The sequence below is a fragment of the Pyrgilauda ruficollis genome, unplaced genomic scaffold, assembly GCF_017590135.1.
Source record: "Pyrgilauda ruficollis isolate IOZ18807 unplaced genomic scaffold, ASM1759013v1 scaffold138, whole genome shotgun sequence".
NCBI classification, from domain to species: Eukaryota; Metazoa; Chordata; class Aves; order Passeriformes; family Passeridae; genus Pyrgilauda; species Pyrgilauda ruficollis.
In genome coordinates, this window is record NW_024512321.1 from 965,661 (window position 1) to 990,536 (window position 24,876).

The 24,876-nt window shown below is 46.7% G+C and overlaps 1 protein-coding gene across 1 annotated transcript in view; it reads left to right on the forward strand.

Moving 5' to 3' along the window:
* Nucleotides 1-24,876, forward strand: part of ADGRB1 (adhesion G protein-coupled receptor B1) — a 198,183-nt gene that overhangs the window by 88,205 nt on the left and 85,102 nt on the right. The window lies entirely within an intron of this gene.

A 24,876-nucleotide genomic window follows, 5' to 3' on the forward strand; every position in this document is an offset into this window, starting at 1 on the left:
TTTCCACTTAAAAAAATTCCCCCTTGTCCTGGCTCTCCATCCCTTGTCCAAAGTTCCTCTCCAGCTCTCTTGGAGCCCCTTTAGGCACTGGAAGGGGCTCTAGGGTGTCCCTGACACTTTATTTTTTCCACATTGAACACCCCCACCTCTCCCAGCTGGGCTCCAGAGAAGAAGAGCTCAATCCCTTATCGTTTTTTTGGTCTCCTCTGGAATCTCTCCAGCAGTTCCATGTCCTGGTGTTGGAGGCCTCAGAGTTGGACACAGTCCAGAAAGGGTCTCACAGGAGCAGAGCAGAGGTCACCTCCCTTGACCTGGTGGTCTGTTAAAACCCTAAAACCCTGTCAGAAATCAGTGCACTGCTCTCCCCTTTGGATCTATTAATGGCCTATTACTTATTAATTTTATACAAATTATATATTATACCTATATTTTACTGCAACAATCCAGATGTGAAGAAACAACACTGCCCTTCATGTGATCCCAAACATGTTCTGGTGTTTGCCAGTCCCCCTGTTCCAGCTCCATTGCCCTTAATCAGCTTAATTCCCCATGTCTTCAGCTGCAAATCCTGCCTTTCCCAACTGCTCCTGTGGATGTGTTGAGGGGATGTCAGTGAGGGAAGAAAGGCTCGTGCTGGCTACACAGGGGCATGCAGGGAGGTTAATCTGAATATTCCCATTAGTTCCCCTGTGTTAAACCCAGTTAGAAGGATCCCTTAATTCAGCCTGTCTGACTGCACTCGCAGTGTGCAACCAGGCAGATGGAATTATGGTCCCAGGAGCCTTTTTCTAGCCCTGGGTGAGAGCAGACAAAACAGGGCAGTGCAGTGAAACCCAGTCACACCTCCAGAGCCTGAGGATTTATCCCTGCTCAGCCTGGGCTCTGGGGCTGCTGGGAGCACAAAGAAGGGCAGATTTCAGGGGGCTGTTTTGCCAGACACCTCCTTTGTTACAAGGACACCTTTTCCTGATTTTGATTTATTAATCCCAGCCCCTTCGAGTGACTCTGAGATTCGTGGGTGGCACCTCTGCCTCTCTTTTCACTTTCCCTTGCTCACAACTCCTCATGGCATGAAATAAGAGGGGAGAAGATCAGGGACTAATTGGTCTCTCCTAAGACCAGGGACTGGGAGTTGTTGCCTGGATTCCAGGTGTTTCAGGAAAGAGGTGGCCAATTCTGTCAGCACAAAGCAGCAGAGCACAGGGCTATGTCCATCCCTGTTTGGGACAGGAGTTCAACTCCTTTGGCCTTTGCAGTGGTCAGAATTGTCCATGGAGCTGGGAAAGCAGGTGCTGAATTGTTTTCCAGTGCCTTTCACAGCACAGGAGGCAGGAGAAGCTGAGCAGGAGAGCACAGGGCCTTTGCTGCCTGCCAGCAGAGCAGGGTTTAATGGCTTTTGACAGAAGGGAAGAGGGGAGAGGACAGAGGATTCAGGGGCTCTGAATCAAATGTTGCCTTGCTTCCCTAGCCAAGTCAGGAATATGGGTGGAATAAATGAATTCTCTCTACAGACCTGGCAGAAGCCAGACACTGACACCTGGAGGATGCTCCCACTGGGAAGGGGCTTTGGGTTCAGTGATGTGATTCCCAACCTCAGCTCGGTGCTGAGGGTGAGAGCTGGAGCCTTGTGAGGTTCGGGATGGTTTCTGTGTTCACCTGTGTTTGTCCTCTGTATTCTGAAAAAACAAACAAACAAACAAACAAACAAGCACCAGGAGCAGCTGATGGAGCTGGGGGGGCTCAGCCTGGAGAAAAGGAGGCTCAGGGGGGACCTTCTGGCTCTCCACAAGTCCCTGACAGGAGGGACAGCCAGGTGAGGGTCAATCTGTTCTCCCAGGTAACAAGCGACTGGACAGGGGGAAACAGCCTCAAGTCACACCAGGCAAGGTTTGGATTGGATATTTGTGGCATTCACATTCTTTGAAAAAATCCCTTCGCCCAGGATTTTTCTCCTGGGAAGTCAAGAGTTTGGCTTGAGAATCTTTTCCAGCCAACAATTCCATGATTCTGTGGCTGCATCCCTGTCTTGCCTGCATCCCTGCCAGCTCTCCTGGAGCCATCTTCCTGGACATGCCAGGCTGCTGAGGGTGGCTTGTGGTGGAAATCCAACTTGACTTGCCAGGTTGCATGAGGGGACTCCGGGCTGTAACAGCACAGCCCCAGGCATCTGTGGGTGCTGGTGGAGAGCTTTGGATCACAGCTCCAGGCTTTGAAGTGTGGGGGAAAAAAGGCAGATTGGGGAAATCTGCTGCCTGATTTTGGTGTGCTCTAACTCCAGTGACTCAACAGGGTGCAGCTTTGAACCAGCTTCAAGGCAGGCTCAGGTGCACGGAGGAGACACAAAGAGCTGCACCAGCAGGATGCTCTGCACCCTCAGTGTGTGAAATTCAGAGTGGAGTTGCTTTCTCTCTGTGTGCTTCTTTGCTGGATTGATTTAGTCTGCCTTTATGGCCACAAGAAATTCTGTCTGTGGGTACAGAGCACCACTTTCCAAATGTTTCTGTCTCGAAACCAGCAGATCTTACCAGGTCTGTATCCTCTGGAATATTGGCTTTGCTGGGAGCTGAGGGCTCCAGAGCAGCCTGTGTGGGATTTGAGGAAGCTGTGTTATGACCACAAGTGCCTCAGGACCAGGGCTGGACAAAGCCCAGACCATCAGCACTAGGCAGATGTTTGAGCAGGTGATGTTTTACGTTTTACCTTTGCTAAGAGCACAAGAAGAAGTTTCCCCATCAGGTTTCTTTGTTCAACTTTCTTGCAAGACTGGGGCAAGTTCAGATGAACTTCTTAAAATGCCTCATTTTTTAATGAATCCTTGAACTGCAAGTGAGAAACAGCAGTGTCCACCACAACCAAAATAAATTTTGTATTTCTAAAATTTCATCATAGAATCACAGAATTGTTTGAGTATAGAGGGAGCTTCAAGATCAGCCCATTCCAACCCTGTTCCATGGGCAGGGACACCTTCCACTATCCCAGGTGGCTATCATTTCTGCCTTCATCAGGGCATCCCTGCCAATAAAATAGATATTAGGGAAAATTACTTCATGGAAAGAGTAGTCAAGCCCTGGAACAGGCAGCCCAGGGTGGTGGCTGAGTCACCATCCCCATAGGGATTTAAAAGATGCATAGATGTGGCACTTGGGGTTGATATCTCTTTTTATCTGTTTTGTCCATTCCAGTCCCAGACACCTCATTCTCATGATGGGATTCCATGGGGAATGGTCAGGGTGCAGGTTCTTGAGTCCATGCCATTGTTCAAAGGTGATGGACTGGCAGGATGGACAAGGTAGGACTGATGGATGTGGTGAAAAAGACTCCAGAAATGGCACACTGTGAATAAGGATGGGGAAAATTTGCCCCTGCTTTAAAGAGGAGAAAAGGACTTGTGTTCATTTTCACCTGACTGCTTGTGCACCGTGCTAGAAGAGGAAATGTTCTGCTAAAACAGCAGCAAAAAGAGGCCACAGTGCCCAGGATGCAGCCCTTGTCTAATGATGAACTTTCTGTGTGTCTGGGCAAATCAGTGTAAGCTTCGTGCCTCAGTTTTCCCTGAGCCTGCTGTGCTAAATAACATCAGACAGCTCCTCGAAATGTCAGGACATCTGGGATCGAGGAGCTCCTGTTAGTGAGCAAAAATAAGTATTCCTATTTATCACTGAGAAATGGTTATCTAAAGGTGAATTTGATGGTCAGACTGGTCACCCAGAGGAGCCCCCATCGTGTTTTTTGTTTTGTGTGGGCAGCAGGGAGTGTCACCACGTCAGTTTTGGTCTTCATGAGGTGGGATGAGGAGACTCAGGGCCACCACTGTGAGATTGCTCATGTGAGGGCACAAGACACCAACCTGCGCATCCCACCTGAGCTCTCCGTGGCCTCTCAGCCCCATGGCAGAGAGGATTAGCAAAAACGTGGAATACCCAGCCTGCTCTGACAGCCAACTCGATGTGGAGCTCGACAGATTCTCCCAGTGGCCATCCCGAAAGGCAATGAGCAAAAGTCCTGGAGAGGATAAATCCTCTGTGTCCTGTCCATCAGATTTATTTGGATGCACTTTAACCCTCAGTCAGGAAAATAACTGATGCAGCGAGGTCAGAAAGCCGAATTTCACGGAATGGAACGATTTTCAGACTTGTCAAGGCTCTTTCCAGGGCTTTGCAAATCCTTTAATTGAATTACAGCGCTGACCAGTTGGAAGATGAGTGTTCATCTCCCAGAGCTCCCTTCTGCTTCAGGCCAGAGCTGCATCTCCAGGGGGTTCCACTAACATGTGGAATGTTGGTGGGATGTCAGGAGGGGGTTTGCTGGCTGTCTCTGAGGGAATAAATTAACCCTGGTGCATGGCAGGGTGAAGGTGGTAAGGCCCTGGCCCTGCCCAGGGAAGCTGTGGCTGCTCCATCCCTGGAAATGTCCAAGGCCAGCTTGGGCAGGGCTTGGAGCCCTGGATAGTGGAATAGTGGGATAGTGGAAAGTGTCCCTGCCTGTGGAAAGGTGTTGGAATGAGATGATCTTTAAGGTTCCTTCCAACTCAAACCACTCTGTGACTTTATGGTGGTGGTCTGAAGCCTGACCCAGCAAGAACCTTGATCTTCCAGGTTTGAGGAGAGCCTTTCTTGCTGCTGAGGATGGAAGTGCAGGTGATGCCTTGTGAAGGCTGACCTAGAACAGAGACTGGACAGAGCTAAAGAATAAAGTAGGGATTTATCAGAAAGCCTCAATGGATACACCTTGGGCAGCACAAGAGCCCAGCCAGGGCTACACCCAAGATGAACCCAAAATGGTCACAAAATGGACGACCAGTCACACTTTTATAAGTTTTGGTCCATTTGCATATTGGAGTTAATTGTCCAATTACAGCTTTAGCTTATGAAGTCCCATCCTTCTTGTTTTTCTCTCTTCAACCAACTGTTGTTTATGCTCTTGAGCCTGAAATTTGGATCATTTGTCCTTGGTCCCCAGCTAGAGAAGGAACTGTTTTGTTTCCCTATTCTGTGAAGAGAGCTTGCTATCCCCTAATATGAAGCTCAGAAGTACACACTAAAGCAGTACAGAATCTGAAAAATATAAAAGCTAAAACCTGAGGCATCACAGACAGCAAAATGGGTGGGAAGCACATCAGTCCCCCTCATTTTTTGGGTGATGGATCCAATCCACCACCAGCCAGCCAAGGAGACAAAAATGGAAAGGGTCATAATTGCACTGATGAGTGATGGGCTGTCCCCAGAACCAGAACTGTGTCATTTTCAGGTGGGGAAGAAGAAATCCAGGGAGTGCTTTGTCCTCTGTCACCCAGGAGGAGAAGAGCAGAGCCACAACTCAGCTCTCCTGCCCTCTCTCATGGCTCTGCTGGTGGATCTGAATGAAAGTTAACTGTGGTCTGTATTGGGAGAAAAGGAGCCCAGAGGAGCTGGGATCCAAGACAGTGCTATTCCTTTCTAGCTGTGGTTATTATTTATTTAATGTTGCATAGAATTTGTATGTCAGATCTTAAGGAAGGAATCTTCAAACCTCAGCGAGGCTCCTGACAGCTTCAAGGGCACTGTTCAGGATTATCCCAGGGATTATCAATATGCATGTGATTTTTTTTCACCCATAATCCTAGGCTGGGGCCTGGCCTGGGCAAAGGGCTATTGCAGTTTTTTTTGCTGTCAGCTGGGATATCTTTACCTTTATTCTTTCACACAAGCCCAAATTAAGCTGCAGTAATGTATCATTGCTGCTGGGAATTGTGTTCAGACAGATCTTTTCCAGTCCTGATATCACATGTATTGGTCAAAACAGTGCTGGAGAGTTTCCTGACATTTAAAACATATTCCAAGGCATTGTTTGGTTACTGGTAGTGATGAGGGAGGCAGGACTCTGTGATGCAAATGCCTAAAATCCAAGAAAAATGTGTCTCCAGAGCTGTTGCATGTGGAACAGCACAAGAAGAGTGGAGGGAGCTCCCTGTGTCCAGTATTACTGCAGGATCTGGGTCCTGGCTGGGAAAATCATCTTTCAGCTACAAAGGTACCTGGAGGGAAGGGACTTTTGATACCTAAGGTGTAATTTAAACATGTCCAAGACATGGGGATCCAGTGTGAATGCAGGGATGGGGAAAGCACACACATGGCTGTGGCTGTGTTGCAGTCTAAGGATTTTTTCAGTCATTAAAGTTGCACTGATGAGTCCCAGGAGAGAATCTGCTGCTCGTCCCCAATAGAAACAACTCAGGGTGAGGGGGGAGACTGAAAATATTTTGCCTGAGACACATGGAACAGGGCAGGGGAAGAATCTCAGAACTGCCATTGGAATGGAATGGAATGGTTGCCATTGGAATGGAATAGAATAGAATAGAATAGAATAGAATAGAATAGAATAGAATTTTCAGTTAAAAGGGACTTAAAATAGTCATCAGCTCCAACTGTCCAACCAGTTCAGGGCTATCCAAAAGTTATTAGGAGGGTTTTCCAAATCTGTTTCAAACACTGGCAGGTTTAAAACATTTACCACCTCTCTGGGAAAACTGTTCCAGTGTTTGACAACCCTCTGTGTAAAGAAATGCTTCCTAAAATTCAGTTTGAAGTGATAGTGAGGTGCATTCCATCACGGCGTTCCCAGGAATATCCTGTTTGTGGGACAAAAATGTTTTGACTTTTTTTCCAGGTAGTTATAAAAAGAACTCCCTCTCTCCACCCCCGCTTCTGGAGGGCTGCTGTGTTTGCCTGCACTCAGGCATCAGCACCTCCCAAGTGTTGTTAGAAACGGTATCTCAGCACCGGGCATTTCCCGGCTTCCCAGCTCATTTCTACCCAACTCGCTCAGTTTACAAGTGCAAAAGATGCTTTTGCTAATTGCCAGCTCTGCCAGCTCCTCCTGGGACCTGGGAGGCAGCTGAGGTCATCCTGCCTGTTCTCTCTCCAGCAAAGAGCTGCTGCTGCAGTCTGTGAACCAGGACTTACATGACTCCTATTTACTGTCATGCCCCAGCATTTCGCAGCTTTCAGTGTGCTGTTATTGCAACTGGAGCTGAAAAAAACCCCAAAACAACTCCTTTTCTAGGTCACTTACAGCTCTGAATTTTCTTTTACATTTGCCTTTACCCAGATTAGTGTTTTTGGAGGGTTTAGGAGGGAGCAGTGTTGGTCCAATGACAAGTGTCACTTTGCTTTGGAGGCTTGCAGGGGTGAGACGGCTTCAAAATGCAGCAGAACTGACAGGAACTCTCAGAACATTTTCTGCTGCTCTGAAGCAGGAGCAACATGGGGACCTGCTCTCAGGTCCTCTGTAAAAGGAGCATTTATTTTTGTCCTCCTGGCCTCCCTCCCTCCCCAGAAAACCTTTCAGAAGAGGTGGCCTGGGAGCCCCCAGCTTGTGAGCAGTGCTCCTTCATTCTGACACCTCCTGTCATCTCAGGAAAGAAAGGAAGATCAAACAGGAGGATGGAGTGGGAGCTGTCACATCCACTGTACTTTTCCTGCTCAGTTTTGTTACCCTTGGGCAGGTGAAGGCTGGGACCAGCAGCTTCATCCCTTTGGTCCTAACCTACCTGTCTGCTTGCTGCTCACTCTGTGTGGATGACCTTGATTCATGGGCCAGCACTGTTAGCAGGGACATTTTGGAGGGGCCAAGGAGAAAACAACCAGATTTACACTTTAGCACTGTGGTTTCCAAATGTTTTCCTTTCAGGACTCCTGAGTGTCATGCTAAATGTTCTGATCAACTTTCTTCATGCATTCAGACCCCCTTTGATTTCCAGACTCTCTGTCTCTCTCCCCGATTTGTTCTGCTTCCTTGGTGGCTCCAGAAAGTTTCTTCTCTGCCACATCTTCACTGTTTATTCCTTTATTTCTTATTCTGATGCTTATCTGCTTCCTTCCTCTGGACATTCCCCTCTGCCCACCGTCCTGGCTGGGATGGAAGGAGCAGCAGTAGCAGGAATCTCCCTTTTCCCATCCTCTGCAATCTGATCTCCTTTGGAGGTTCCTGGCTCCAGGTGCCAGCTTGGCTTTTGGAGAAAGCACCCTGGCAGTAAGCACTCCTGAGCCACAGGATAAAAGCTTCCTGCTGGGATTTCATCTGCATTTCATCTGTGATGGTAATACTGCCTGGCTTTATCCCCGTGCTCCCTGCCTCCCCTGGGCCCTGGCAAAGAGAGTGCCAGGAGGGTTGAGTGCATTCAGCTGTTATTGGCTTAATCCATGAGATATCAGTGAGGCTCAGGGGGACTTCTGAATTTCCCAGCTTGGGAGCTAAAGACCAATGCTGATCCCTGCACCACAAGCCTATGAGCAGTAGGAGCTCATTCTCCCTTTGGAAGGATGATCCAGTGTGGAAGCAGAGCCCAGGGAATCTGTTCAGGTCTGCAGGAGGTGCAGAGGAAGGGCTGAAATGATCACCCTTCCAAGGGAGGAGGCAGAGACAGATGTGTTTGGCGCTGGTTTATGTGCATTTTAGTGCTGGGCAGGTTGTGGGGGGGTGGATGGGCAGGAAATAAAGGACATTTCACCCCTAGGACTGTGCCTGCTGCTGCACCATCAGCAATTCCTGCAAGAAAGGCCACTCCCAGTGCTGCAAAGCCCAGACAGGACAGCGGAGACATTTTTCAGTAAAAATTGCTTTAGCCAGCACAGTCATCATTGGTGCTGCCTTATAATTGGCAAGTATTTAATTAGCTGAGGAATATTCCACATCTTCTCACTAAGTGGGAAGTCAGAAACTCCCTTTGGGATGAATGCTCTCCCAAACCTGTCACTGCACCTCAGCTGAACCTCAGCACATAAAGCACAGCAGACAGTTGAGTGTGAGTTTGCACAGATGCTGCAACATCTGTCCAATTTGGGAAAGGTGGGTGGCTGAAAGTAGGGGTGTCACTGAAAGTGGGAATGGAGTGGAGTGGAGTGGAGTGGAGTGGCATATAGAATAGAATAGAATAGAATAGAATAGAATAGAATAGAATAGAATAGAATAGAAGCCAAGTCCACTGTCTGAGTTTTTTGGGGAACCCGCTGTTCTTTCTAATTCCAGATGTACAGAGATACAGCAGGATGGGGAGGAGAGAGGAGAAAGCCTAATGAAAAAATATTGCTGGGAGTAGAGAGGTTTCCACCAGCTTGTATCTCTGCAAGCCATTTTTCCTTAGCAGAAAGTGGCTTTAAAAGGTTTTGATAGCAATTCTTCTTTGCATGAGCTCCAGAGGGGCCAGCAGAGTGTTTGGGTACCAGCGTGGCTTTGGTTAAACACATTTGCAGTAGCAAAGCTGGGAAAGGACTCCCCCTCCTCCCCCGTGACCTGCTTTCCTGAGAAAAGCACAAGCAGATCCGTGTCGCTCTGCTCAGCACCTGCTCCTTATTCCTGCTCCTTGCAAAATTGCTGGGGTGCTGTGGCTCTGTGCCTTTCCTTCCAGACATCCATGGCAGAAAAGCAGGAATTAGAGCAGACCCGACCACAGTCATACAGCCCACTTAAAACCACTGGGATTGCATGGTAGGAGAAACCTTCCTGCAGGAAAACCTCTGCCAGCTTTGCAGGTCTGAAGCTTGATTTGTGTCTGCAACTCCTGCCCATGCGGGCTGGAGGAGGGAAGTTTGCCCTGCTGTTTTCTAGCTTCACAACAATCCTCTGCTTTGCTGAATCCCTGCATCCCTGAATCCCCGCATCCCTCCATCCTCTCAGCTGCCAAGCTGTGCCAAGGTACCGTTCCCAGCAGCCTGAATCCAGCTGCCTCACTGCCGCTGTGTTCCCACTCCTCCCGAGGGATCTCACCCTCTTCCCTCTGATCCACCCGGGCCCTGCCCACCAGGGAGATGTTTACATCGACCCCCCTGGTGAGACAACAGCAGATCAGCCCCAGGAGGGCTGGGAACGGCGTGTTCAAGGAGAGGGGGCAGCGCGATCTTAAACATCAGCATTTATTTATTTATTAGCGTTTATTTAGCCATGGCTGTGCCAGCCCCCTCACTGCATTAGCATCACCTCGATTTCCCACAGGTTTCCTCCCCTTGTGCAAGTGCAAATCCAAAGCAAAACTTCTGGATTCCTTTCTACACCCACGTAACTAAGGGCAGGAATCACACTGGTCTCGTCAGAGTGGTTTTTTGCCGTTTGCTTTGCATTTTATTTGCCCCCTCCCTCCCAAAACTTGTAATGAAGCAGCATTTCATGTGACAGGACATTTATGGCTGCTCCAGGCACAGCATAGCAATGAGGAGGTGGTGCAGCATCCCTGATCCAGGATCCAAATGACCTTCAGGAGCAAGCAGATGTTGCTTTCCGAAATTCGAGCTGGGAACGAGGGAGGCATTCCATGCATTCAAGGAGCTGCCAGCTCAGCTTCACTTGGCTGCTCCGCTCCCATGAAATGCTCATTTCGTGGTGTGCAGAGGAAAAGGAGGCCAAAGGGAAAGGAAGGACCAAAGGAAAGCAGTGGCAGGGAAAAAAAGTGCAGTGAGCTGAGCTCACGCTGACTAAATCTTTTCATCTTCAGAGCAGCATCCCCGTGTCTGTGTGTGGGTGTGTACCTGTGTTGTCCTACTCTCACCTGGCTCAGAGTTCTCTGATGTCATGCTGGAGGCTTGAAGTGCACACTGAGTTTGGTTTTGATGTTCCCCTGAGGTTCTGCTCATGGGAATCCTGCCAGGAACAGCGAGGCTCCAGGCTGTGTTTGTCCCAGAGGGGTTGTACCATAAGGGAGAGGTTCAAACAGTCAGGTCATGGCTTCCACATCCCTGGAAGTGTCCAAGACCAGATTTGATGTAGCTTTGAGCAACCTGGTCTCAGTTGGTCGTTTTTCATTACAATGAGCTTGAAATGCCCCTTCCAACCCAAAACATTCCATGCTCCTTTTGTGGGTGCTCCTAAGTCTGTATCACCTAGGAAACTCTCATCAAAATGTTTGAAAAAAAACACCTCAGGGTTTAAAAAACTGAACCTCATGACCTCATCCAGTTCCTCCACTCCCCTCACTCTCCCAGGAACAGGGTCTTAGATGCTCCAGTGGAAAATATGAGTTTCTGGTGCTAAAAGGAGGTGGCAATGCATGAGAGACCTTTCTCCCAACGATCCCAGAACGGGAATGTGCAGCAGTGCAAAAACCTGATGTGCTGTGATGGGACGAGGATCCTCTGCGCCCAGGGTTGGAGCCCAGGGCTGAATCTGCTCCACCTGCTCCACTTTGATGGGGATGTAGGCTGAGCTGTCTCTTCCTTTGGGCTGTGAAGGATCAGGTGTGAAAGGTGCACTCCCATGTTGAACTCATGAACCCACCCACCATTCCTTTGAAAGTGGCTGGCAGGAGATAAATTAGGAAATGCTCCATGAGCAGACAGCCCCAAAGGGCTCAGCAGGTCCCCTGGATTCAGAGTGATTTGAAAATACCCCCAGAATTTTTCTGTACAGTGCTAAACCCTTCTCTAACAACTGCTTGCATCCCCTCTCCTTCACTTCAGTGCAGAACATTCAGTTTTTTAGGGTGACTGCCTTCCCTTTGCTTTTAATAGGATGGTGTGAAACCATTCAGAGTTCTTAGGTCCAGATATCTCTGTTACTGTGATCCAGCTGCATCTGTGAAAACTTTATTCTTAGGAGATTTGTGTGGGTTTTGTGAAATGCACCGAAGCAATTTGTACCTTTAAAGGGCCACATTTCCATCTTGGTTACGGTTAATCTTTAATCCAGCATCTTCATCTTTGCCTGCAGCACCTTAATTTTGCTTCTTGATTTAATTTCTTTTACCGTCTGCTACCTCCTCCCATTCCCAGCCCCTCTGTCATCCGCCTGATTTATTTTTCTTTGTGTCTTTATCCTCTAGCCCTGTGCTCAGCCATTAAAATGTTCTGATTTAGGTTTCTGAGAAGCAGCATCCCCTGGAGCTGGGGTTTTGGTGGCAGGAGAGCCATCCTTCTTCCCAACCTGGCCCTGGGGCCTCCTGTGCTCTCAGAGACAGGGCTGGGATGTTGGCAGCACTGTTTGTTTGCTCTTTTGGGAAGTGCTGTTTAGAGGTAGACAGGAGGCAATCTGCCTGTCTCCATCCCTGGCTTTGCCATGGAAAGCTGAGAAGAGCATCAAGATGGATATTTCAGAGAGGGGAAGCCTGAAAAATAGAGGGCACAAGGGACAGGAGATCTGGACCACAGCTGAGACTTGCAGGCTCTCTGTTCAGAGCTAGCAACAAACTTTCATCTCCCCCTCTCCTTTCAGTCCCATGCACCAGAGATTTTGGGTTCAAAATCCCCAAGTGGACAATTCCAAAATCCCCAAACCATTGCCAGGATTTGGTGTGAGCACCCACAGGGTGATGGTTGTGGTCACGCCAATCCTTCTGCTCCCCTGAGCTCTGGCTGAGGGCTGGTTTGGGGGCTCTGAGGGATTTCAGGCTCAGTTGGAGCCATCCACAGAGTTGGAAGTGCTGAGCAGGACGTGTGAGAACAGAGGATGTGAGTGAGACATCTCCTCCCAGGTGTTTGCATTGCTCTCCCAGCCTTTAATCCAAGTGCATTTGTACATCCTTGAGCAGCCAAAGGGAGCATTTCCAGCTCATTCACTACTGGCTGCAATGTCCTACATTTCTATTAGCACCTGCTACGCTCAGCAAAAGCATTCCCCACCTTGTTTTCCCATTCTTCTCATCTTTCCCACAAGGCTTGAGCGTGGGACCACGATGTCCAGGTGCAGGAGATGGTGGATCCTGATAATTCACTCAGTTCCTTGGAGGATTTTCCCTGGAATATTTTTGGTACATGTGACAAAGCTGCTGCTCATCCCTTGGGTGCATTGATTGTTGTTTTCTGTGAAAACAGGAAAATTTCCCAGTTTCTCAGGAGTGATTATAGGATGACTGGCTGTTATTCAGGGCAGAGAAAGAGGATTGCCTGGACCAGCTACAGATTAATTCCTGATGTGGAGCACATCCTTTTCTAAACAGAAAAGCAGAGTCCCATCTTCTGGGCCATGATCCAGCTTGATCCTTCCTAGCTGGAGAGGGAATAACTGCAAAACCAGCCCCAAGTCTCTGGCATCTTGTGGTAATTGGGAAATTATAGCAGGAAAGCTGACATGGAAGCTGAAGGAGTGAGCAGAACATCTTTGTGTCCAGCTGGAACACGCACACAACACGTTTGCTCAAACAGGCAGTTTCAGGAGGGTCCTGCAGGGTGGTACAACAAAGGGACAACATCCCAGCCCTGGCTCCCGTTCTTGCCATGCAGGACCTACCAAAACATTTCCATGCAAGCTCAAGGACACCAGAGGAGCTGCCTCTGGAGAGAAGCATCCTGCAAGGCCTGGAAAAGCAGCTGTGAATGTCACATAGGGGTGGGAGGTAGGCAGATCCATCACTCGCTGCTCTCACCTTGTCCTCTGCTGGAAAGCAGCCCTGTATGATAATGAGAGCAGCCGTCCTCCTGCTCATCTTCCCATCCCCCTTTTGTCCCACTGATACACTTCCCTCCACTTGGAAAAGTCGGCTTCAGAAAGTCCCAACCTCTGCTTACAATATTTTCATAGTAGCTCTTGTTTTTGCCTTTTTCCCAAGGTGATCTTGATACCTAATGAGTTTAGGCAAGACAGGGAATTGGTTGAATCACCAACACTGGAGGGATTTAAAAGATGTGTAGATGTGGCACTTGGGGACATGGTTTAGTGGTAGGTTTTGCAGTTCTGTGTTATCAGTGGGATTTAAACATCTTTTTTGACCCAAACTATTTGATGATTCTATCATTTTTATTGTTCTGATACTCTGGTAGCATAAAAGATCCAATGGGGCAGCTTTACCCCAAAATATACCTTATTTATAAAATTTATTTAGAATAATGTACAATTTTAATTTTATTTATAAATCTTATTTGCAATCTTACTCATAGCTCCTAATCTGGAGTTACAGCCTGGATTTCTTACACTGAAGGGATTCCAGAAATACTGTAAAGGTGTTTTTGGCTCTGGCTAACAATAAGAAATTTAAGAGCAGAGGATAAAGACTTGGATGAATAAATTGTTGATCTGTTGTGGAAATAGACTGAAAGGAGATTGTAGTGAGGTGGATATCAGATATTTCTCCCAGGTAACAAATGACAGGACGAGAGGAAACAGCCTGAAGTTGCACCAGCGGAGATTTTGGATATTTGGAAAAATTTCTTCATGGAAAGGGTAGTCAAGCATTGGAAAAGGCTGCCCAGGGAAATGGTGGAGATACCATCCCTGGGAGAGGTCAAAAAATGTGTGCATGTGGTACTTGAGGATGTGGTTTAGTAGTGTACATGGTGCTGGTTGATGGTTGGATTTGATGATTTTAAGGATCTTATCCAATCTTAACAATTCCATGATTTGATGATTCCATGAAAGCAGTCCAAGGTCAGCTTCTGCAGCCACCGCCATGAGCTGACCTGATGACAGCACAGTTTGCAGTGTGACTAGTATGAGAATTATTTTCCTTTTTTCTTCTTAAAGCCATGAAGCCAAGGGATTATAGGGAGCTGTCGGTTTATTCTGTTTCTGTTTCACAGGGTTCTGTAGAGGAGCTGGAAAATGTCATCCTTTTAAAGGAAAAAAAAAGTACACAGGACAAAAAGACTTCAAATATGCCTTACAGAAAAAAAAACCCAAACCAAACCAAACCAAACAAAAAAAAAAAAAAAAAAAAAAAAAAAAAAAAAAAAAAAAAAAAAAAAAAAACCCAACAAAACAAACACCAAAAAAAACCCAAAAAACAAACAAACAAAAAAAAACCTCAAAACCAAAACAAACAAAAATAACATCCCACATGATACTTCAAGTTCTGATTCCAACTAGGTGCTGTGGGAGCCACCAGATTTGTAATTATTGAACAACTACTAGAACTGGGGTAATTCAATCACAGAATGGTTTGGATTGGAAGGGTTCTTAAAGATCACCCAGTTCCAAGCCCCTGCCATGGGCAGGGACACCTTCCACTATCCCAGGTTGCTCCAAGCCCCATCCAGACTGGCCTTGGACACTTCCAGGGATGGGTCAGGAAAGAATATTCCCCTGAGTTTTGTGATCAGGGGCTTTTGAACTGGTTTGGAACATCGTGACACCTCACAGGGATTCCCACATTAATTTCTGATTTAGAGACCGAGGACACAAGGCAGTGTACCTTTGGTTTCTCCATTCCTCCTCTGCCTAGGCCATGGTGTCACATTTTCTGTATGAAAATTCTGACACGTTCAGGATTGTTCAGTGGAATATTGGGTGGGACAGAGGAACCCTTGTGGGGCCTCATCCCAATGAAATATCTGTCCTGTGGGAAAGAACTTTGGCAGGGGAACACAAGGAAATTGGCACCAGTGGCAAATTTCTCCCCCATCCCACCCTTCCATAAAACCACAGAACGGTTTGGGTTGGGAGGGACCTTAAAGATCACCCAGTTCCAACCCCCTGGCACGGGCAGGGACACCTTCCACCAAACCAAGCTGCTCCAGTCCCCATCCAACACAACCCTGACCGAAGCAGCTCCTTGGAGACCAAGCCATGGCACAAGTTTCTCCTTCAGGAGAGGATTCCTGCATTTCGGGCCTTCTTCTGGAGCAGTGCAGCAGGGTTGTAAAGAGGGAAAGTGCTCATTAATTCTCCGCCACAAGCTCTGGATTTGAAAGGCAGGATGCAAGCCCAGGAGGCTGATGATGGTGGGAAGTGCTGAGCTCCCTCTGCGGTGGGATGGCCTGGCCTTGTGATGAGAATCATTAGAGCTCAGCGTCAGCTGCACTTCTGGTGCCTGAAAAGATTATCTCCAGATAATCTTCGGGGTATTTAGCCAGCCATATGCTTTATTTCAATGGTAATATCTATTTCTTTGTGCGTTTGAATATTGTTTATGTTAATTAAGGCTTCAGACTAGAGGCTGCATATGGGCTGTTCCTTCTTTTTCTTTTTCTTTTTTTTTTTTTTTCTGGGCCTAATTTGCAGATAGAAAGTAACCTTTTCCCCTTAAAATGCTGCAATTCAGTGTGCTGTGCTCATGAATTCACAGCTGGGCAAAGGGCTTGCTTGTCACCTCCTTATATATTTTCCTGTTGCTCTCTCCCACACAGACATAAAAATGAAATCCCAAATATTCCTAATTTTCCACAGATCATGAATCTTTTCTTAAATCACTGTTACCTTAATTCTGCTTCTGTCCGTCCTGAAAATCACCCCAAACACCTTGAATTAGGGGGTCTCTGAAAAATAAAATCAAATTAATATTCCTGCTCTGGTTTAATTTTCCTTGTACCAGGCACCTGGATCAAGAGTATGTTTTTTCTTCCTTTTCCACATTTTCTATTTTCATTGTTTTTTTTGGTTTTTTGGTTTTGTTTTTTTTTGTGTATTTTTTTTTTTTCCTCCAAAGAGCTAATTTAATAATAGCTGCTACTCTGACTATTGATCTTTTCAGAGTGACAGATTGTTCTGTTCAGTGACAGGCCTGTGCTCCTGGGGTAGAGGTGAGAAAAAGGGCATCACTGCCAAGCAAAACTTATAAGGAAACTGAGTAATCTGAGTAGTTTAGCAGGGAGTTTATAGTGGTTTTGATTTTTTTTTAAAAATTATTATTTCTGCAGAAAAACAAGGAAACTCAGCTAAGGAATGTGTGGATGTATTTACTGACTGCTTATTGGAAAAAGCAGAGTTCTGTGAGTGCCCTCTTATAGGTCTGTATCATCCACATCTCCTTTGTGTGCCTCAGTTTCCTACTCATAGAATGGGCTGGGTTGGAAGGAACCTTCAAAATCATCTCATTCCATGGGCAGGGATGCCTTCCACTGTCCCAGGTTGCTCCAAGCTCCATCCAACCTCATCTTGGACACTTTCAGGGATGGGGCAGCCACAGCTTCTCTGGGCAACCTGTGCCAAGGCCTCACCACCCTCCCAGGGAAGAATTTCTTCCTTCTGTTTAGTCTGAATCTCTCCTCTTCCAGTTTTAAATAATTTCCTTTGCCCTGTCACTCAATTCCCTTGTCCAGATTCCCTCTCCAGCTCTCCTGGAGCTCCTGGAAGGGGCTTTGAGGTCTCCCTGGAGCCTCCTCTTCTCCAGGCTGGACATTCCCAGCTCTCCCAATCTGGCTCCAGAGTAGAGGGTCTCCAGCCCCTGGAGCATCTCCATGGCCGGGTTTGGACTTATTCCAACATCTTTCCTGTGCTGAGGATCCCAGAAGTTAATTCAGCACCCCAGGTTGGGTCTCACAATAGCAGAGGGGTCAATGCTCTCCCTTGACCTGCCCACACCATGGGGATCCATCCCAGGAGCCCAGGGCACATTTGGCTTTCTTGGCTTTGAGATAAATAAGGTTAATGACACTTGATTTCCTTAAATGAATGTAGGGAAATTTTGCTGGGCCATCCTTTATTTCATTGGAACTTCAGATTTCATTTTGAGCCACATGGATTTAACATACTTGTGGTACATTTCAAATTCAGAGGCTCAGAAGTGCAGGATTTTTCCAGGAGGTTTGGTTTTGCTCCAATAAGCCTGCACTGCCTTGCTGGATGTGTGAGATGTCTCTCAGGATTTTCAGCAGCATAACTGAGAGCTCAGCCTGTCTTTGAACCAGTGAATTGATCACAGAAAGGGAAAATTATCTCTTGGATAATGGAACGACCCCTGTGAAAGAGTTCTGCTGGTTTTATTTAGTTCTTAGGAAGGTCTCAACTAAGCAAAGACTGATCACTGCTTTGGTACTGAGGGTTTCCAAAACATTCCAAGCAGCTGCAGTGTTAAAGATTGATTTAAACCCATATTTAGCTTAGCTTTTAATGAATTTCAGCATTTACCTCTCTGGCATGAGATCCTTTGTAACTGCTCTAGCAGCCAATCAAAGATTTATTTTATTTTATTTTTAATCAGCCTATTTTTTTTTTCCAAAGCTTCAAACCTTTTCATGTCCCTTTCTCTTAGGAACCATCTACTCTTTAATTCAGCCCTGAGGTCCTGCACAAACAGCGACTCTGACACACTTTGTGCAGAAATATGATTGCCGGGGTTTTTTTGTGTCCCGGGCTATTGTGCAGAGCCAAAGTGTCTGAAAGGCGCTTTGGGGCAGCCTTTGGATGGAAATGAAAATTGCTTTTGGGAATCCCACAAAAAGGATTAACTTTGACTTCATCTCTGGCTTGTTCTCCAAATTAATAATCAATCTGCCAGCTGGACCCGTGCCAAGCACTCGCCTGGTTGGAGAAGGGGGAATGGCCCACGTGAAACAAGAAGAGTCAGAGAACCACGGAGTTGGTTGGGTTGGAAAAAACGTCTGGACATTCCTTGCATTTCTCAGATCTCAAACATCTACCCTAATTTTAAAAACTCTCTCTGCTCCGTGGCTCTTCCCACAACAGAAGCATTCCATTTGTGCAAATTCCTGTTCAGAGCAGCATTTCTGTTTGAGAAAGTCCTTAAGCATGTGCTTAGCTCCTGTTTAAATCTACAAGACAGTGCTTAATTGCTTTTCCCCATCAAGTGCTCAAATGATGTTCAGAGTCATGTTGTAACATATGGTGAGACATTTTCCTGTGCAGCATCATTGGAATTACACCGGAGATAAATCTGACCACGGACGTTAGAGACAGAACCAACTTGTCAGGTTCCCTGCTCACCCTCCCCATACAATGTTTTTTACGCCAGTCTGGTTTGGGGATTTCTACAATTCCTTTTTGACTGGGTTGTAATCACTCCGACTACACTCTCCTCTAATATTCTGCCCACGTTTTCTCTTTAGTAGAGTTTCCTCTTTCTTGCCTCCACTCTGGAGACCGCCTGGAAATAATTCCGCTCCCTTATTAGCGTACCTGGATTCAATATTTGTGAAGAACTCAAATTCTGCTCTTTTTCTTTACCTCTGAGCTTTGAGACAGATTTCCCAGCACAAACCCAGTGTATTTTTTGGCAGAATCAAAGGCTTTTCTACTGCTTTACAAATGAAACCTGAACCTACAGGCAGGCACACACGAACACACAAATGTTCCTGCCCTTATGGACCTGTTCATTAATAGCCCATTGTCTTCCTGAGCTTTTCATCAGGACCACAGTGAATGAATTTTGCATTCAAATGTGAAACATGCCCTTTTTCAATCTATCTGCTTTGTAATTTGAATTGCTGCCAGTGGAATAATCTTTAGATGGCAAAATCCAGTGATTGAATTTTGAAATTTGAGTTTAAGGATTTCAAATCTGCACTGAACTATGAGGCATTTGGTAATACTTAATGGTTGAACCAAGCACTATCTGGGCAGGTATCTGCAACCAGCAAGACCCAAACTCCCTTAGATGTGTTTCCCTGGACCTTGGAGAAATCCCATTAGATCTCTCTTAATGGTACTGAGTGTGGACCTACAGCAGGTGATGCTGGACAGGCTCAAACAGCCACAAACCATGAATGGGACAACCCAAAATCTCAAGGAATTATTGTGAGACCTCAACTGGAAGAACAAATCCAACTCTGGGACTTCCAACATCAGAAGGACTGGAGCTGCTGGATGAGTCCAGAGGAGGCCATGGAAATGCTCCAAGGGATGGAGCCCCATTGTCTGAAGGGGCTCCAGGAGAGCTGGAGAGAGACTTGGGACAAGGGAATGGAGTGACAGGGTAAGGGGAAATGATTTAAACTGAAAGAGAGGAGATTCAGACCAGATACAAAGACGAAATTCACCCCTGTGAGGGTGGTAAGGCCCTGGCACAGATTGTCCAGAGAAGCTGTCCCATTCCTGGAATTATCCAAGGCCAGGCTGGATGGGGCTTGGAACAACCTGGGATAGTGGAAGGTGTCCCTGCCCATGGCAGGGGGTTGGAATGAGGTGATCTTTAAGATCCCTTCCAGCCCAAACCATTCCAGGATTCTACATCCACGCTGGGAATCAGTGAAAGGAGGCTCATGGCTCTTCTGCCACATCCTCCTACCTCCAAACAGGTTTTCCCAACCCATCTCCAAGCTCCATCCCCAAAGGGTGCAGAGGTGTTCGTATCCAAAGGGTTGCAGGGCGACGAGAAGAGGTAATTAGGGAGATCTGCAACGAGGAAAGGATGAAAGAAAGTTATTCTTCTGAGGATATTAAAACCAGAGGAATGGACATGCTCCTTGGAGCATTTGAGTGGTTTAATGACTGTTAATGACTAATTAATTAATAATCACTGGTAGTAATGAAGGCCAGGTTTTCATTTCCCATTAAAAGATGTAGCTGGACTTATTCTGAGGTGATTTACACCAAGCTCCTGACTCAGCACATCCACATCACCCATCCTTTATGTGATTTATAGCAGCTTTTAAAGCAAGAACTGGATGGCTTTGATCCAGTTGCTTTCTTTGAGTCCAACAGGATAAATCAGCAGGCATCAGACCAGGTCTTTGAAGAGCAAAAGGTGGTTATTTTAATTTTTAATTTTTTTCTTGCCTCAGTATCGCTGTGCACTTTCTGTGTGCATCTAGAAATGGATTTCAGGCTGTGCCAAGTTTGGTTTTGGCCCTGGATAGATTTTATCCTGATATTGCATTCAGTGCTGTTCTGTCAGCTTTTCTGCCATGGGAGTGTGAGACCAGGCACAGCATCTGGGGAGTGTTATTTGTTTTCTGATACTTTCCCTGGGGTTTGCTGTTCTTGTTGGTTTTCTGATTTATTTTCCCTTTTTTTTTTTTTTTTTTTTTTTTTCCTTTTGGATGAGGTTACTTCTGTTGATGTATGGCCCAGATCTGTCCTAGTCTACTTTGAAAGCTGGTAAATGAGTAAAGCTGGGCTTTGGGATTGGAAGTGATGCGAGGGCAAATGTATTCCCACATTTGAAGAGAGTTCAGGTTCCTTGGGGCAGGGGGTGTCTGTGTGTGGCAATGTACACAAATTTGATGCTCCAAAAATGGGAGATTTAAGCATATCTATTTGTTGGGAAAGGCTGCTTAAACAGCAAAAAAACTGAGGGTAGAGTTAAGGATGAAAGGACAGGCTGGAAGACCTGGGGTTGTTTAGTCTGGCGAAGAGAAGGCTCCAGGGAGATCTCAGAGCCCTTTCCAGTGCCTGAAGGAGCTCCAGGAGAGCTGGAGAGGGACTTGGGACAAGGGATGGAGTGACAGGACACAGGGAATGGCTTTAAACTGCCAGAGAACAGGGTGAGATGGGATATTGGGAAGAAATTCTTCCCTGTGAGAGCAGAGAGGTGGTGACACCAGTTTTCCAGAGAAATTGTGGGTGCCCCATCCATGAAAGTGTCCAAGGCCAGGTTGGATAAGACATTGAGCAGTCTGGTTTAGTGGAAGGTGTCCCTGCCCATGGCAGGAGGCTGGAAAAAGATGATCTTCCAAAACCATTCTATGATTGCAAAATTCTATAATTAGGAGCCTTTTAAAAGCAGCTTTCTAGATATCCTGAAACCCATAAATGAAAAAGAGCACTAAAGAACCCTCAGCTAACAAACAAACAAAAACCCACAAGGCAAATGCATCAATATCTAAAAAAAAACCAAAAAAAACCCACCAAAAAACAACACAGTCTGTTATAGAGGGAAAGTAAAAGCTTGAAAAATACAAGAGAAAAAAAAAAAAAAAGGAAAAGTGGAGGAATTTTATTCTTCAAACCAGGAAAGATGAATAAAAAGCAAAATTCAGAGTCTACTAAACCCATAAGAAATCCTGATGGTATTGGTTTGTTACTAGCTCGAAATGACAGATTTATTTATAATAATGCAGGAATTTCAATAAACGCCTGTATTCTGTAATTGGAAGCGAGCCTGGTTCCTTAATCCACATCCCAGCCTAATGAAATACTTTTCATTACACCAGCAGCTGGAAAACCTGCTATACATCATCCAGCAAAGTGAGATGTGTGCAAGAGAAACAAGACAGAGCAATTTGGAACGCGAGGGTTTTAAAAGAGCAGGTTAAGACTAATTTGGGCTCATTGCTCTTTAGGAAATGAAAAGTGGAAGAGTTCCCCAAATCTGGAGAGAGGAGCATGTGTGTGTAAGCACAGCAGCCTCACATCTGTCTTAGGCACAATATCTATCTGAAATGGAATCCAAAAATGTAGGGATTGTGGGTAATTTTATGATTATAATTGAATAATAGCACGCTCATTAAAACAGAGGCATTAATAGCAATCAACTTATGGAAAATAGATTTTGTCGAGCTAAATTAATACTTTCTAGGAGAATGCAGAACTGGTTGTTGGAGTCTGGGAATTTGTCATTATTTGTACACATCATAAATAAGGCATTTTTCTCGGTGACAGTGGATAAACAGAACAACTCAATAATGCAGATCTTGGAAATACGAGCAGCACGTAGAGGGTAGAATACAGAATTCAGACTTCCCATGAGACTGGCCTTGGATCTCTTGGTCTCTTCCAAAAAGGGTGTTGGGGGATGTCAGAAGGTGCATGAAAGAGAACAAAGAGCAATGCCAGGGTCTGAAAGCCTCCAAGAGATGATGTGACAGCTCAGAGAAAATCATGTGAAGAGCTGCTGATCCAGAGAAGACAAATTTATGGCCCATGAGATGGATGGAGAACCACAGGATCAGAGAATGGTTTGGGTTGGAAGGGACCTTAAAAGATTATTTAGTTCCAACCCCCTGCCATGGGCAGGGAGACCTTCCACTAGACCAGAATGCTCCAATCCCCTGCTCCAAACCCTGCCCCAAAACCCCTGCTCCAAACCCCCTCCAACCTGGCCTTGGACACTCTCAGGGATGGGACATTCAGACATTTAGTAGGGTCCAGACATTTAGAAATGTGGATGAGCACCAGAACTAAAAAAACCAAAAAAACAAACAAAAAAAAAACCCTCAAAAAAACAACAAAAAAAAAAAAAAACAAACAAACAAAAAAAAAACCCAAAAAAACCCAACCAAACAAACAAAAAAAAACCATTCTGTGCATTGCCCACAGCTTTTACAGTAAAATTAATTTGGGTTTTTTTATGATTTTATTTTTTTAACTATGAACAGTGCTCTAACCCAAACCAGAAATAATTCAGGGAGGCTCAGTGCCACATGCTGAACAGGATCTGAGTGGACACTGAGAGCAAGATGTGCTGATGCTCTGTCACCCAGGCCACGGTGGCACAGGGAAGTGGAGGGAGGCTCAGAATCATCCTGTGAGGAGCACGTCAGAGCCTGCACCGGGTCAAGACCTGCAAAGAACTTGTCTGTGACTCAGGGCAGGTCTCTGGAGCCAGCAGCACAGAGCTGTCCAAGCCATCTGTGGTGCACCCACGGCTGATGAGCAGCTTGGCTCCATCTGGAGCTGCCGTGGGCTCGCTGCTGGCATTGCTGCCGAGGTCCCCTCCTCTGAGGATGGTCAGCTGGGGAGATGGGACATCTTTCCACATGTCCCTTCAGTGAAGGCAGATGGCCCTTTTGCTCTGCCTCCACATCCTGTCTCAGGCACCTGTGAAGCCCAGGTTGTGCACAGGAGTGCTGACCTTCTCCCCATGTACTGAATTTCTGCGCTTGCTCTCTGCATCTGCACTCCCCGAGTGGCCATATCCCAGGAGATAGGACTGGACAAGACACAGAAGCAATGGGTGGAAAATGACAGCAGTTTCTGGGTCCCCACTGTCCCAGCACATGAGGCAGAGCAGCAGATTCCCCTTTTCCCTGGTTTGGTCCCTTGTGCTCGCACAGAGATGGGGCTGCAATAATTTTTCCTGATGGTAATGAAACCACCCCACCTGTGGAATGAAGACCATGGAGACTTCCCCATCTATGGCCCCTTCCCCATTCTGCTGCTTTTCCCCAGGCTGAAAGGATGCCAGGAGAAAGCAGGGATCTGTCCCTTTGATGTCTTCAGGTCCCTTTGGCCATGAGGGAGGAACATCCCTGCCATGCCCAGAGCTCTGGGAATGTGGGGAAGGGCTCAGGAGGGTCCTGGCCTGGCCTTTGGAGAAGGAACAAGGGAGGAGTGAAGCTGTGAATTGGGGTTCCCGTGGCTGGGGGAGGTCTATACACATCTATATGGGGTGTGGAGCAGGGGGTTGGGTGTGTATGGGGTGAGAGATGGGGCTGTGGGGGCAGTGAGGTGTATTTTAGGTCCATAGTGTTATATCCATAAATGGGATATGTGGGACAGGGCTGTAGGAATGGGAAGGTGTGTAAGGACAGGGCTGCAGGATTATTTATCCATGTGTCCCACATGTGGATCAATATGGTAGGTGTCACAGCGCCTTGGGGTTGTGCATGCACATCTTGGTGGGAAGTTGTGCATTGGTATATGGGATAAAAATGAGGCAGAGCTGTGGGGTTAAGGATGTGTATATGGAACAAGTGCTTAAGGAAATGTATATGGCATATGTGGGACTGGGCACAGGGCTAAGAAAGCATATATGGGATAAGTGGGAAAGGGATATGGGGTTAAGAAGGTGTATATGGGATATGTGGGGCAGGGCTGTAGTGTTGGGGAGGTGTATATGGGATATGTGGGGCAGGGATATAGGGTTAGGGAGGTGTATATGGGACATGTGGGACAGGGCTACAGGGTTAGGAAGGTGTATATGGGATATGTGGGGCAGGGATATAGGGTTAGGAAGGTTTATATGGGACATGTGGGACAGGGCTACAGGGTTAGGAAGGTGTATATGGGATATGTGGGGCAGGGTTATAGGGTTAGGGAGGTGTATATGGGATATGTAGGAAAGAGCTATACAATCAGGAAGGTTTATATGGGACATGAGGGACAGGGCTACAGGGTTAGGAAGGTGTATATGGGATAGGTGGGGCAGGGATATAGGGTCAGGAAGATGTATATGGGATATGTGGGGCAGGGATATAGGGCCAGGAAGGTGTATATGGGATATGTGGGGCAGGACTCCAGGGTTATACATCCATGGGGTGGCTATGTGAGATGAGGCTGTGCAGTTATGCGTGCACACGTGGGACAGGTGGGCTGTAGGGTTAGGGGGGTGTATATGGGATATGTGGGGCAGGGCTATAGGGT